This window comes from Tenrec ecaudatus, chromosome 4, assembly GCF_050624435.1.
Source record: "Tenrec ecaudatus isolate mTenEca1 chromosome 4, mTenEca1.hap1, whole genome shotgun sequence".
In the NCBI taxonomy this organism is placed as follows: Eukaryota; Metazoa; Chordata; class Mammalia; order Afrosoricida; family Tenrecidae; genus Tenrec; species Tenrec ecaudatus.
Window position 1 is genome coordinate 54,640,103 of NC_134533.1, and position 15,874 is coordinate 54,655,976.

General features: G+C 53.1%; 1 non-coding gene across 1 annotated transcript; it reads right to left on the reverse strand.

Moving 5' to 3' along the window:
* Positions 1 to 15,420: 15,420 nt before the first annotated feature.
* LOC142447343 (U1 spliceosomal RNA) lies at positions 15,421 to 15,588 on the reverse strand. The gene has a single exon (XR_012784084.1). It is a non-coding gene; the product is annotated as a U1 spliceosomal RNA (small nuclear RNA).
* Positions 15,589 to 15,874: the final 286 nt, after the last annotated feature.

Genomic DNA, 15,874 nt, shown 5'->3' on the forward strand with positions numbered 1-15,874 from the left:
TCCTCCCTGGAAATGCACCCTATTGTGTCATGGCAAAAACCCCAAGTCGAAATGGCTCAAAGAAAAAGAATTGACTGATGACCAAGCCCAAAGATCAGAAGTAGAACCCACTGTCACGGAAGCTTCACCGCGGCAGGTCCTCCAGGGTCCCTTCCTTTATGATGTCCGCTCGCTTCTCCGGGCACTGCCATGTTCAGGTCATCAGTCGACGGGAGGGGCTGCAGTGAAGGCGGCTTCTCCCCGGCAGCGTTTACGGTGAGAGCCAGTCACCATTGCACCATCTCTTCCAAGCGGACAGGGGTAGCCTTTATCAGCATCCCCTCTGGGTGCGAGAAGAAGCCCGGCTAACAATCTCTTGTACCCCATGGGCTCTGAGTAGGCCCAAGTGTGTTTAATGCCCAGCCTGGCCCTGAACCCTTCTTTGTCAGGTGCAGCAGGAGGATGCCCGCTTGTCATTCAGAAACGACGTGGGCACGGACTAACTTTCGAGGCTTTCCATAGCTCCTCAGCAGTGAGAATCTGCATCTCCCAGGCTCCCCGGGCCCCTACTGTATCTCCACCTGTGAATGAGCCCGCCCTTAGGCACTTAACTGATTTTCCTGGTGACCTAGAGAGCGAGCTCCTGGAAGGCCCGACCCTTAGCTCATCATTTACAAACCTCCAGCACCTGGCACGGGTCCAGCCAGAAGGCAGGTGCTGCTCAAACCGGACCCAGCTGCTCTGAGTCTTCTCAGAATCGTGCCTGCATGAGATCTATCTGAGCCTAACATTGCCTGGGGCGCAGGGGAGGAGACTCATGAAAAGACCCTCACCTTGTCCCAAAGCCTCTGGTGGGGGAGGAGGGCTCACCTGCAGACCAGCTGGTTCCATGTCAGTTCAAACAATTTCAGAGGTGATAGAGAGCCCCAACTTATTTGGCTTATCACCCTCTTTTCAGGGAAAAAAATATTCAGCACCCACCTGGCAATTAAAACCGTTTGCTCATAATCCAGGATAAAGTGTAGGTATCTGCTTTTGTGGTCCCCTTGCTCCGCTCCAGCAGCCCCCAGGGGTCAGTAGCATCCACTTTGGGAAACACTAGCCAGACCAGTTGGGTCCAGTGGAACTGTCCACCAGGCGGGAAGTGCTTTACGCCTGCACGGACCCTTACGGTAACCAACGGTCTCCTGTAGCTACTGAGTGCTTGGAATGTGTCCAGTGAGAAGGAGGAACGGAATTTCACATTTTATCCTGCTTCATTTAAATAGCCACATGAGGCTAGTGGCTACTGTATTGGGCATTGCAGACGCCGAGAGAATTAGAGTAATATGGTGAGACGGGGCGTTCCAGACAGAAGCTGCAGCTTCTAATAGAGGGAAATCCAAACAACTCTTGTTGAACCTCCGCAGAAGGCTCGGGGGCTGTCTGCTCTCTGGTTCTACCCTTCAGCCCCGGGATTGCCAGGTTCTGCCATCAAGCACCTTCAAACAGATGCCCAACAGCTCCTTGAAAGCTGGAGTTTATTACTCAATCTCACGGATGTCCCATGAGGCTGATGGAAATCAGATGCAAGAGGCCAGGGGATGCTTAGAGTCCTCACCTTTCAGGAATTGGCTTCCTAGACCCCATGAAAATTCAGTGTGGTCTGGCCACAAAGAGCCAAGGTTCTGACATGGGTTTTGTTTCTTTTTCCTGGATGGTACTCCTCCATTATAAAGGTTCTGTGGAGCCAAGGGCATCCACAGAGGCAATTGCTTCAGCAAGAGTCTATGTGACCTGTGCGCAGTGAGGTATCAGGGTCATGGGGGTTCCTGTGGGCTGGTGGCCAGGAAACGAACTCTCCTCGGTCCTACGCTTGACTGAGACTCCATAAAGCAGTGAAAGGAAGAGCATGCAGGAACCTGTGGGCAGAACCTCGCCTGCCAAGGCCACGCAGAGGCCAGTGGCGGAATGCTCCCTGGGGCTGGGGACCAGCCTTGCCAGGGCTCCTGAGCTGGGGAGGCAGTGATGGGGAATTGAGCAGAGCAGGTAGGTGATCCAGGACTGAGTACCCATGTGGAGCCCTTGAGAGGGAGACCATGGAGGAAGAGGAAGTGGAAACGCCTGACGGTGGGCCTGGGAGGCCAGCTTGGGTGATTTGGGAGACCATGAGTGCGTGTGTGGTGGGGGCTGGGGGAGGAGAGGGGATAAAAGCAGGCATCCGGAGAGGGCGGAGGGAGGGTGCGCAGCTGCTCAAGGCTGTTGGCCCCAGTGGGGTCTATTTGCCCTCTGACTAGGAAAAATGTTGGTCAGCATAAGCTTTTGTGCTTGACCTGAGGATGTTTGACAAAACAGGTGCCGCCCACCCCCCTTCCCCCCCCCCCCCCCCCGCTTGTTTTAAATCCTGGAGAACTTGACAATTGATGGACATTCATTGTAATGTGGGTGGGGCTTGCTGTTTAAACAAGCCATTGCCATCTGGGGGGGGGGGGGCGGGTGGACCTGAGTGCTTGTGAAGCTCTTTTGGCCTGGAATGAGGAGAAGGAAGGAAATGGCATAGAGTAGAAATCAATGGAATAGATAACAGAGAAGCAATAGAGAAAAATCGATGGAACCAAAAGGAGGTTCCTGAAAAGATCAATAGAAGCCCACTGCCATCGAGCGCGCTCCGACTCAGCAACCCTGTAGGGCGAGTGGAACTCTCCACAGTCTCGAGACTCGGTCTTTACCGGAGAAGGACGCCTTCATTTTCTCACAGAGCCGTGGGGACAGTTTGAGCCGCTAGCTTAGAGGTTCGCAGCCCACCGCCGGGCCCCACACCCTGGCCTTTGGATAGACCTTTAAGGAGACCGAGGAAGAAGAAAAAAACAGAGAAAACAAACAGGACAAATATTAGGAATGAATGAGTGGAAGGATGCTTAGGAAACAGGCTAATAAATTTTAAAACCTCGATGAAGGAAGCAACAAGTTTCTTTAAAAAAGTAATTATGAAACTGACTCAAAAAAAAAAAAAGCAAAATTAAAGACAGAGCTCCCTACCTACAAATGAGTTGATTCTGAATTAAAAGCCTTCCCAGATGTGTCACCGGTGAAGTCATTCAAACATTTAAGGGAGAAATAATGCCACACTCACACAAGCCCATTTTAAAAGCTCCGCATTCCTCTGGTACAGAAATCGGACAGAGATATCACAGGAAAATAAAAACCATAGACAACATCATGAATGTGGACACGTGATGCCTTACATGAGCAAATCAAATCCAACAACATATGGGAAAAATTCATCAGAACGAAATGGCATTTATTCTATTTTGAATAGATATATAATTTACCATATTGATCAAACAAATGAGAAAAACAAGATGGTCATTTCATTAGATATGGGAAAGGCACTTAGACATTCAGCCACATTTGCATTCAAACTCATGGCAGAGGAGGAAGAGAAAAGAACAGAAGAGCCTCATGGGAAACCAGTAGCTAGCCTCTACCTGCTGGCTCGGGCTCAGGGAAGAGCTCGCAGAATGCATCACAAGGGAACCAGCAGCTGAAAGATGGGATGAAGGCAGCCAGGACAGAGCTGAGGGGACTTCCTTTCCTCAAGCTAGTGATGTGGCTGTTCACATAAGCCCCTCCCCGGTCGTGGGAGATGAAGGGATGTAGGGACTTAACAGTGATCGTGGACATGCGAGTCGCAGGCCTATTGTATTGTCTGATGCCACTCCTGACTGGGACAGGAATACTGGGATGGAGGAAGTGGCTGGTGCCTCAGGCTGACTGAGCTCCGAGGAAGTTGTCGTGGATTAAATCATGTCTCCCCAAGTCCACGTTCATCTAGAATCTCAAAAGGTGACCTTATTTGGAAACAGGGCCTGTGCAGATATAATTAGGATCTGGAGATAACAGCTTCCTGGATGGAGGGCGTGCCCTAAGTCCAAGCATTATTTGTGTAAGAAGAGAGGCCACAGGCACAGAGGAGAAGGCCATGTGAGGATGGAGATAGAGATGGGAGTCAGGCAGACAGAAGTGCAGGAGTGCCAGGAGCCACCAGGAGCTGGAAGAGGCAAGGGGTGATTCTCTCCCAAAGCCCTGGCAGGGCCCCAGGTCAGCATCTCACACCTGACAACTGCTCCCCTGCAGAGGGAGGGGGCTCCCGGTTCCCTAAAGAGTCACAGCCAGGGAAACCTCCGTGGATGACTCAGTTGCTATCGGCTGGATGGCAGTGGGTTTGCTTTGGCTTGTTTTTCAGTCTTTGAGCCCACGCCATGATTCCAGACTCCAGGATTGTGAAAGAGTAAATCTCCGCTGCTTGGAGCCATCGTGTGCGGTAACTGATGACATGACACGGCAGGGAACCTAACACGCAAGGCGTTAAGAGTCAGAGCCCAATAATAAGGCTTTACATTTGGGCACACTTTATTCATAGGTGCCCAAACTTTGGGGCCTAATGACCCTTTTCAAAAAAAGAATTGCTCATTGCTCCCCTGGAAATTACACACGTTTATACTCTAGCCTCCAATCGAAGATAAAGTGTAGGTATCTGCCTTTGCAGTCCCCCTCCTCCATTCAGTGCTCCCCTCGAATGCAGGATTGCCATTGGGAACCCTCCCTTTTATATACGATCACTGCTTACTTGATGGTGACAGAGTGTAGCTGTGAAGAAGAGGTCCTCTCAAACTCAGGCTTGTCCCCTTCTCTGCTAGCATGCGATGCTGCCTCTTGGTAATTAGAAAGTGACTCACTTTTGTCTTTTTTAAGTTGGATTCATGGACATGAGAATGTCCTCCTCACAGCCAGGCTGTTGTTCATTCAACTGTGACAGACAAATGGACAGGTGACCTCTTCTGACCTCTCCAGAGTCTGAAACCATCTGTCCCTGTTGGCATTCACTAGCTAGGTGGCCAGTTACTCTCAGAGCCCCAAGAGGTTTATAACTAAAACAAGAATGACAGCTCCGGTCCTGTCCACCTAGCATATTGCTCACTTTGATGCCAGCTCAGGGACTTCCCAGCATTCGGTGGGGCGCTCTACTGGCTCACGGAGCTTGCTGGGAGGATTGGGAGCCTGGCATTCAAGCAGACACAGCAGGGATCTTGGCTGCTGGGTCCCTGGAGCCGAAAAGGGCATAGTTTCTCCCAGGCAAATTTGTGCTGCTGCTGCTGCTGCTGCTGCTGCTAAGAGACTGTCATGCTTCTTGTCACCGTCAAGTGGAGCCTGACTAGTGGAGGTCCTGTGTGCAGCAGGGTACAGCGTTGGCCTGGCCCTGTGCCACCTGCACCGTGGTGAGAATGGTGAGCCCACTGTGGTGATAGTTAGCAGCCCTCTCATGGAGGTTTCCATTTACCTGTCCGGCCCTGCACTTCGCCGAACCCAATGGCCCTTTTCAGGGATCAGTCCCTCCTGGTGCTGTATCTAAATAAGCCAGGGAAAGCCTGGGATCCCGTGGGTTTTAAGTGGTTGATTTTCAGAAGTAGATTACCAGGCATTTCTTCCTACTCTACCTTCGTGTGGATGCTCCATGGAAGTGTGGGCCTTTCGGGCATCGGAAATACCAGTGGCATACCTCCCAGTATCACAGTAACACACAAGCTGCCAAAATTCATGCCACCACCTGACAGACTGGCAGCAGCTAGAGTTTATATTTATGTATTTTCTATTTTACCCAGGCATGCTACTCTGCCACTAGGGTCCATTTCTCCTCTTTATTGTTTGTTTTTTTTTTAATTTTTGTTTTGTTTTGTTTTGAAAGCAAAAGTAAGAATTATAACCACATGTTGTTGACATCAGAGAGTGAGTGTCAATGTGAATGAAAGCTGCTCATGGCCGCAGGAACAATAGACCCGCTGGGGGCAGGGAAGGGAGCAGGTGGTTTCGCAGATTACCTGTTGGGCTGCTAACTGCAAGGTCATAGTCGGAAACCTTCAATTGCTCCTTGGGAGAAAGATGAGGCTTGGCAGCCTGGACAACTGTGGAGAGCAGTTCTGTTTTGTCCTATCGGGTCCCCATGGGTCTGCTGAACTCGATGGCACGTCATAGGCTCAGCTGCACTCTCCAAATGTCCATAAAGAACCCACTTTTCCATTCAACATCCAGAGTGAGAAATGAGAAAGCAGGTGGCTGCCCTTGGTGGGCGAGAGACATGATCTGGGCTGGGTCTTTCCCATCCCATACTCTGACGGGGCAGGTAGAGTTAGGTGGACTGGGCCTGGCTATTCCCAGGCCTCAGCCACTGGACAGAGGAGGGCTGGGGCTGAGAGTCTGCACTCCGCAAGAAGCCACTGGGCCCTGGCTGACCCCCGAGGGTCTCATTTCTCATTTGTTTTAAGAGTCCCAATCTTAAAATGGCAACTGCTAACTGCTACAGGCTAGTGCCTGAGCCCCTCACCCCAGGTTCCTCCTTATGCTCAAACTAAACGCACTGCCATCAAGTCCCTGTTCCAAGACTTAGCTATTTATGAGAAGAGAAAGCCCAGTCTTTCTCCTGTGGAGCTCTGGGTGGTTTTGAACTGCTGGCCACCCACCAGCAGGGCTCCTTCCTGCATTTTAATGACCCTGGAAAAGCAACTTCCACAAACGGGGGAGGGGTGGGGGGCGGGGACAGCCCGGGCCTGGTGGAAGCAGTCAGTGAGCTGTACTCTTCTTGCCCTGCCTCCAGGCATCCCCCCCAGCCACAGCGGTGTGCCACTGACTTTGCTCCCTGACTCGCACCCCCAGGACTCCGCTCCCTCCCTGCTGGAGCGTCCCGGGACGCCCATGGGTGGCTGGAGGGAGGGGTGATCTTTGTTTCGCTGAAAGGAGACACTACAGGGCGAAGTGAAGCAAATCATTAGGAGCGTCATCAGCAATTAGCGCACCCACCTCGGCCTCCTGCACTCCCTGTGCGCAGCCCTGGAGGGTATGGGCACCTGGCCCAGCGTCACTCCTCCGCGAAGTTGCCGCAGCCCCGCATTCCCTCGCCCAGGTGTTCGCTCCATCACTCAGGGAGCTTCAGCTGAGATGCTCCGCGCGCTCGCTGGGTGCCGCTTCCGCTCTGGGGCAACAACTTCCCAGGGGTCGCACTCCAAGACCCAGAGCTGGAAGGATGGGGCTGGGGGAGGCTGGGGAAGCAGGGGGCTTCAATTTCTTACGGAGGCAGTTTCCTTTCTCAGCAAAGTTCTGCTTCCAATGTTGTGTTGCGAGGGTACCGTCTTGCTTGCCCCTTTCCCATCTAGTCATGGAATCGCTTCCTGGCACACAGTGTCTCACCTCCCAGATCTCTTTCCACCACCCAATGTCCACACTTTCACCTCCATCACCTCACTGGCCTCTCGCTCCATGGAGGAGGAGGACACTGAGTCTCAGAAAGACAAGCAAGCTCAGATAGGGAGGAGGACAGAGTCGGATTTTGCCCTGTGGGCACTCCACGTCCTAGCTCCCCTGGCCTCAGCTCTCCTAGTAGGTACAGGAGAGGGATTACCATGGCTGAGAGCAGTGGGAAATGAAGTGTGAGCGCAGTGGGGACAGCTGCCCCCCTTTCCAGACTCACCTGGTGGCACGGTTGCTAAGCCCACAGGAGAGAGATCAGGCTGCCTACCTGCTCCCAGTCCTCTGCAGGGTCTCTGAGTCAGGCCAGACACGGTGGCAGTGGGTTCTTTGGGGTTTTCGGTGTTGCTTCATTGGGCAGTTTTGGAGGTGGAAGGGATCTGTTACTTGGTCAGCTCAAGCTGGAGAAGACTGGCTGCTGGACCACCTTGGGGCGGGCACCTGCCATTCCAATGTGTCCCCATTAGGTCTTTCCTAGAGATCTTTTTTATCCTGCCCCTTAATCACTGGGGTGCCCTGGCAGTGGCCTAACTCATCCTCTCCGTAACTGGTTGGTTGTGAGGATGAGATTAGAAGGTGCAGGCCAACGATCTCGATCGGCACACAGTAGGTGCTTTGTGTACGTTTTTTACAAAGGCACCTGAGCAACCAGTGGAAGCCTCTTCTCCGCCCCCCCCCCACCCACCGTGGGTGCACAGGCGGCAGGCCTTGGTCCAGATTCCACACCCTGGGGGGCGTAGCACAGTCTGGTGGGAGTTTCCAACCAGGCGACCCTCAGCACACACACCCCTCGCCACCCGCCCAGCCCAAGAGAGGGCTTCACGATCCAAAGGTAGATGGGTTGGCTGCTGCCGAGTTCCCCGAAAATTGGTTCCGCATGTTGCAGACACCAGGCACCCCCGAACGTTTGCTCAGCACGCAGCCGCGAGGGCCCTCCGGGGAGGCTGAAACCCCACACCAGCCCCGCCGTCCGCCCCCAGCTGCACGCTGCCAAGCCGCTGCCCGCAGCCAACTCCCAGGCCAAGAGGTGGGCGCACAGGGGGCTGGGACGCCGCACCCCCTCCCGGCAGCTGCCCTGACGTCACCTGGTGGCTGGCTGGGGAACTGCACCCGAATGGCACCTCCAAAGCCAGGGACCAGGCACTGCTGCGGGAGGGCTCAGTCTGCGAAAGATGGTCCTTCTCCCAGTTCCAGGAACTCCCAGCGCAGGGAAATGCGGTTCCGGAGGCTGGGTACTTTTTAAACAACAGTATCCGCCACGCAAATGCTCTGTCGAGGGCTGATGTTCCAAGCCTGAGAGAGTAGGCCAGCACTGAAGCAACGGGAGATGCCAGGATGGGAGCAATTAGAGTGGGCTGGGTCTGAGCCTCCAGACAGAGAGAGGCTGAAGGTGCCACCCTGAGGCTGGACTCTGAGGGTCTCTGGCCCTAGACCACTGTGGCATGACTCATGGTTGTGGTGTGTGTATGTTGCTGTGGTTATCTTCCATCATCATCATCATCAATAGCCTTTGCTTAGCTAGGGTGCTTCTCCATCTACACGGAGAGGGCTTCGTTTTTGTTCCCATTTGGTCCATAAGGAAACTGAAGCCATTAAGATGACCCCGAGAGTGACGTCTTCACCTGTCAGCTGTGATTTCCCCAGGAAGCAAGTCTGATCCAGAGACCCAGTCACTTTCAGAACTGAGGCCCTTCATGACTGCCAGATTTGTCAATTGCCAGTGTGAACCTGCCCTTAAAACCAGGGCTTCTAACCTGGTTTCTTCTAGTTAGAACCCTACTGAGAATTTGCCTTTCCACCCAGATATACTGAACCAGAACCTACATTGGCAGAAAACACGCCCCCCCCCCCCAGCCATGCCCACGTGAGCCGTAGGCCATGAACTTGCCCCTGCATTCCTTCTCTGAGTGCCCTCCACCCTGGCCACCTTCTCAATGAAAAACAAAACGAAACAAACTATACAGATCTGATTCTGGGTCACGCCCTGATTGTCCACACACATCATGTCCGTCCCTCGGTCTCTGCCACTGGGCATTAGACTGGTTCAGGCAACATGGCTTTGTTAGTATTAGTGAGTAAGTGAGTGGTCCATGACACCTCCTAGTTGCTCGATTCTGGGCTAAGAGGCTAAGTAGGGGCAGGCTCTGAATTCTTGAGGACTCTAGGGTCCCCTTTAAGAACTACCTATATGCAGTAAGATAGGACAATGGGAATGGCCTACCCAGCCCCATATGAAGACCACCTCACCCACCCCAAGGTTACTATAATGTCCTCCAACTTCCTCCCTTCCTCTAATGGACACCCTGCCTCCAGGAGGCACCCTTGGGAGTGTGTGTGTGTGGTGGGGTATGTCTCAGAAGAGGAGGAGCAGGGAGATGATTAGAGAGAACAGATATTACATGAGATATTGCTACTATTTGGTGGGGTGCAGGGGAGGATGCTGAAGGTATGGGCAGGGGCACAGCAAGTGTCTGACAGTAAAGGCCCTTAGACTTACATGTGCCTCCACAGGCCCCTAAGTCAGTGCTGGTCAGGACTCTCTGTCCTGCGCGGAGGCCTCACCCCCCTACCCACTTTGGAAAGTAGAGGTAAGGTGAGGGCAAACTGGGCCTACCCAAGGGCTAGTGGAGAGGTCCCCACCCCATTGTCTGTCTTGACACAGATGGCTCCCGTGGTTTCCTGGATTAGCCCTTTGGCTCCCTCCAGAACAGGCCCTGGCCTGAACCCCTACCACCTCTCTGAATCCCGACGTGGAGCCCAACTCTGGTTAGCCCCTGCTCTCTCTCCGATTGTGCCTTGGCCTGGTTACCTATCACCTAGACACCAAGAGCGCTGGCTGTTTCATTAGGCTGGGCCGCAATGCAGGCCCAAGCCAATCTGCTGGGATCCAATTCTTTCCTTTTTCTCTCATCCTCTGGATCTGGTGTCCCAGCATGCTTTGTGCCTGCCAGACCTTGACATGGAGGGACCTTGAACAGCAAACCAAGGAGCGTGGATGTTGGGTTGTGGTAATTGTTAGACCCACTGTGGGTGGACTTGGCAATAGACAGGGTGACCACTGGAAGCAGACCATGGCAGCTGACAGGGTGGGTGAGGAGGGGGAAGGAGAGTCATCAGAGAAAGAGACTGGAGGAGAGAGCTGGGTGAAGGGGCAGGGTACATCAGTATCACATCATGAGGTGCCATCTACAATAATCAGCATGCCTGTTTGAGTGCCCCTGGTGTTTCTATTGAGCCCCCTTCCTCTCCCTTCCCCCCAGAAAGCAGCATGATTGGGGGACACAAACCTGAGCTGTGGATTGAGACAAGCCTGGGTTTCCGTCTCAGGGTCTCCACTCCCTGGCTGTGAGCCCGGGCAGGTCTCTCAACGTTTCTGAGTCCATGTCTTTTGTGTCTTTTACGTGTTTCCTTCTTGACGTAATAACCACCCACGTGCCCCATCAGGGCCTCCCTCACACCTTTAGAGAGTATTTTTAACTTTTGGAGACCCCAGGGTTCATGAGACAGAGGCAAGAGCTACTTGCTTGGGGCCAAGGAGAAGAGGGTCAGGGAGGGACGGGAAGTGGGCTGCTTATCCAGAGGGTGCTGAAGTCACCTAAGCAGTGGGCAGTGGCACAGACTCTAGGACCAAGATGTCACTCTCTGCCGCCTCCTGTCCTCTCTAGAACTGTCCCAGCTGTGGCAGGAAAAGCCACAAGGCCTTCGAACGTCTCAGGTCCCAGGATCCTAGGGGATAAGGCTGGGGAGGCAGCGAATGGCCATGTGTTTGGAGCTTTCTGCTCTCCCTGCTGGATCAGCCTGTGCCCGGGGGTGCCCAGCTGAGAGGTTCGCGCCCAAACCAGCCTCCAGTGGAGGGTAGACACAGAGGCTTCAGATCCCAGGCGCCTCCAGCAGAAGCCCCCCCACCCCACCCCACAGAAAAGGCCACTGGGGCCCAGCACAATCCACCCTGCTGTAATCCCCTGAGCTGGCGTCCCCCAGCCGCCATCCCCAGGGCCCTTCTGAAAACTGTCCTGCAGGGTCCGGCCTCCTGCTTGTGTGTCTGCCGCAGGAGCAGGGGAGCAGGGCGGCGGAGGTTGGAGAGGCCCATAAAAACAACCCCAAACGTTTCATTTGCTTTTTAACTTTTTTTTTCTTTTTGGTTACAGACCACTGGCTAGCAGTGCCAGCTGGGAGCTGGGCTCCAGCGAGAGCGCAGAGTTAGGAGGGCAGTGCTAAGCGCTCTCTTTGCACGGAGCTGCCAAAATGTTAGTACAAAGTGGTGGGTGTTTGTGCTGCAGAGAATAAGCGATGGGCTCCGGGGGCGGGGGGGGGGGAGGGCTGGGGGGGTGCACGGGCAGGGGATGCCTGGTTATGTGAGCAGCAGCTTGATTTGCTGTGCCCGCGGTGGGCTGCTGGCTCGGGCAGTTCTTGGGCGCTCCTGGGCCTCAGGAATCGGTCCTCAGCGGAGTGGAGGCAGCCTCCTGTTTATCTGATTCTTGGGGTTTAGCCTCCGGAGCCAAAGAGCCCATTCCTCAGACCATTCCAGGACCCATGGAGGAGCCAAGGCCTGCTTGGAATGCCAAGTGCCTGGGTGTCCTCCTCCAGTGAGCTAGGGAAGCTGTCATCTGGAAGGGGATTCACTGGGGGCAGATGGGGACCCAGGGCTATGACTCAGCAGACAGTTTCCCTGGGCGGGAGGGTCTCCTGGGAAGGAGACAGATGTCCCTCACTTGTGTCCGAGGGACAGGGCCAGCAGTTCCCTTCAGGCATGCCTCTCTGCCCGTGTCACCTCATGAGGAGATGTGGCAGCCAACAGTGGTCGACCACCCAAGGCAAAGAGCAGTCTCACGCTGCCCCCGCTTTCTATACGTGTCTGTGTGCGGTTTCCATGCCCGCTGCTCAGCGCTCTCTCTGTCCGGTCTGATTCTGACCCGCAGCGACTGTACAGGGCAGCGCACACCTGCCCTGCAGCCACGCTGTGTCTTCCACAAGCAGATTTCTCCCACGCGTGGCCGATGTTTAAAACTGCCAACTCTTTGGTTAGCAGCCAAGTGCTTTTACCACCAAGCCACCAGGGTATCTCTGGAGGTGGGAGAATAATGAAGGCATTTGGACAATCTCTTAAACTGTGCTGGATAGAGGTTGACCGAGCTATTAAAGTCCTTTTCGAACTCGATGTGACCACTGTGCACGTCGGTTCCGATGCAAAGGGGGCAGCCCTCCAGGACAGAGAAGCGCTCTGGGGGGTTTCTGAGGTTACACTTCTTTACGGAGCAGACAGCCTTGTCTTCCTCCAAAGGAGCAGCTGGTGGGTTCGAACGCCTGACTTTGAAGTCACCTAACCCCCTCCCCACCACTAGGCTCTTGACTGTAGTGAACAAAATGGGGGGCGTGGGGGGGAGACCTGTCTTCATGGAACCTTCCTTCTAGTATACGGAGAAGAGTGTGTGTGTGTGTGTGTGTGTGTGTGATATATCATCCAGTGGTGAAAAGTACTTAGAAAACAGTTGAAAGACAGAATGATAGATGAGGGAATGGGGGAGCTCGTGAGATGCTAGGGTTAGAGCAGCGAGCAGAACACCGAAGGCCCCTGCCAGGAGTGAGGTTTCTCATCTCAATGGAAAGTCCGGAGGCCACACTCATGAAGTCTCCACATGTTCCTTGTGGAGTGCTGGAGAAGAGCCTGGCATGTGACATAGATCATGGCAGCAGCACAGTGCTGGGCCCCGGGAGGTGTCATTATGAGGCTCTTGCTGCACAGGGAGAGGTGGTGCCTCAGAGAGGCTGCTGGCATGAGTGGTAGGGCTGGGGTTTGCTCCCGAGCCCACTGATTTCTAAAGCCCATGCTCCTCACCCCGCCTCCCCCTCGCCCTGGAGAGTGGTAAACTCTCTGGCTTTAGAGTCAGCCAGGCCTGGCTTTGCTTCTTGCTGCCACCCCCACTTATTGGCTATATTGCCTACAACTGTTATTTTACCCCTTTTTGCTTCAGCTTGCTCATTTGTGAAATAAGACATTAGATAGATAAGATAAGTGTGACCTGTGATGCTCCTCCCACGGGCCTGGCCCCAGGAGATGCCTGTCAGTGTTAGCTGCGATCAGCACTCTGCTTCTCCTTCAGGCCAGGCGTGCTGGTGGAGTGGGCTGTCACCCGGCTCTCTTGGTGCCAGAGGCTCATTTGGCCCTCACCACAGACCGGTTGGTCAGCAGGGCTCCATTGTCTTCTGTGAGACACGCCTGAACCCGAGTCTATGTCCACCTGGACAGACACCTTGCCAGCTCGGGTTTCTGCCAGGTCCCCAATCTGCCCATGGCCGTGATGGCACAGGCTCTCAGCTGGTCCCCAATCGCTGCCTTTTGTAGACAGGGAAGCCTATTGGATGACGACCTGGTGAGCTTCGCTAGTCAGACATTCCTCTAACTAATTGGAAGTTCCTTGTGATGGACTGAATTGTATCCTAAATGCAGGTACCTGTGAATGTGGACATAATTGGAAACAGAGTCTTTGAAGATGTTTGTGAACAGGACATCCTACTGGAGATTCTAATCCAATATGAGTGATGGCCTTCGAACAAAGAAGAGACATGGAGAGACAGAGTGAAGGACAGACAGCATGGGATAAAGGAAGTAGAAATGGAGTTATGTCTCAGCTGCAAACCCAGGAACGCCTGGGTGTGGCCACCAGAGGCTGAAAGACACCAGAAATGACCTCCTAGCTCACTCCTGCCCTTAGAGCAGTGGGTCTCAACCTTCCTAATGCCATGACCGTTAATACATGTCCTCATGGTGTGGTGACACCCCAACCATAAAATTATTTTCATGGCTACTTCATAACTGTAATTTTGCTACTGTTATCAATCAGGTGACCCCTGTGAAAGGGTCGTTGGACCCCCAAAGGGGTCAAGACCCACAGGTTTGGAACTGCTGTCTTAGAACATGGCCCTGCCAACTTTGCAGTTGGATGTTGAGCCTGCACAACTCTGGGAGAATGAATTTCTCTAGCTTAAGTCTCTTGCATCATGGTGCTTTGTTACCTCAGCTTACATCCCCTGCATGCATGCTCTGGGGTGGGGTGGAGTGGGGTGGGGGGCGCCTCTGCCCTTCAGCAGCAATTCACATTTCTCATCAGCCAACAGCCAAGAGGGTGTTTCCAGTGGTATTCTTGAGTTGATCTGGGTGAGCTTCTATTTATTTACTAATTATCTGGCTTAGTGACTCCAATAAACCATTGAATAGCCTGAATATCATGAATTCAAAATTCATGCTAAAATAGAACACTACTTGAAAGTCCATTTTCAGTCCAAGAAGTTCTTAATTGCTCTAAGCATGGAAATGAAGGCTGGTGTGGAAGAGACTAAAAATTGTCCTCTGATGCCTGCCCCCTTTCTATGTTAGAATTCTATGTGGCACAGGCTTGTCCAGCTAAAGACTATGCCCCTTAACCTCCCTCATTAGTAAGCGTGGTCAGAGCTCTGAGTTCTGCTCAGTGGGTTTGAATGAAAGTGGGGTGAGCAATTTAAGGGAGAGGATGGGCTTCTGTCTCCCCTGCTTCCTCCAGCCGCTCTCTGGCACAAGGTACAATCAGGTTGGACCAGCAGAGTGTGCTTGTGAGTAACACCCAAGCGATGGCCGGCCTAGCAGCAAGGAGAGATCCTGGGTCATGGATATTAATTATGGAGCCACGAAATCAAGCCCGGGTAGCTTGGTATGTAGGAGAGAAATACACTTCTATTTTACTTAAAACCAACCACTGTCGAGTCAATTCAGACTCAGTGAGCCAATATAAGGCTTCCGAGGCTATACAAAATGGGCAGAGAGTCTCCTGAGAAGTGGCTGGTGGTTTTGAGCCAAAGACTTGGACACTAACAAGTCAGGGTTCACCTGACAGTCACACGAAGGTTTATTCTGTTTGAGTTTTTGTTACAGTAGCAGAACTTGACTTCTACTTAGTGCAATTTATTTATGGGCAGGTCCTTGGATCATCCTGAAGAGCCACCAAGGAGAGCAGATCTGACTTCTGCAACTAACAATGCTGTCAGGAAGCCTCTCCGGGCCCCGCACGGACATGTCCTCTCCATGTAGCAGTTCCTGGAAGGGTCATGCTGTGTAGTGTACATGAAGCTCAGGGAGGTGGCATGATTTGTCTAGGGTCACATGGGCAAGCGACAGAGTCGAAACCAGAACCAGGATATCTGATTTCTTTTTTTTCTTCCCGCTGCCATAAATTATGCAGTTGAGTTTCCCACGTTTGGGGAAATCGCAGGGGTCAGCACATCCGGAGTGCAATGGATAAGTCTCGCCCTGGGAAAACCACCTTTGTGAGCATGGTGTCCCCCCTGCCAGGTAAGTATGGGTATCTGATTTCTAATTCAATTATTTCCCCCCTACAGCAGTGGTTCTCAACCTTCCTAATGCCGTGGCCCTTTCATAGTTCCTCATGTTGCGGTACGTCCCCAAACATAAAATTATTTTCGGTGCTACTTGGTCACTGTAATTTTGCTACTGTTAAGAATCAGGCAACCCCTGTGAAAGGGTTGTTCAACCCCCTCAGAGGGGTCGCGACCCACAAGTTGAGAACCGCTGCCCTAGAGCTTTTAGTGATGGATTTGGGGAGCAGGACCCAATCATTCTTCTGAG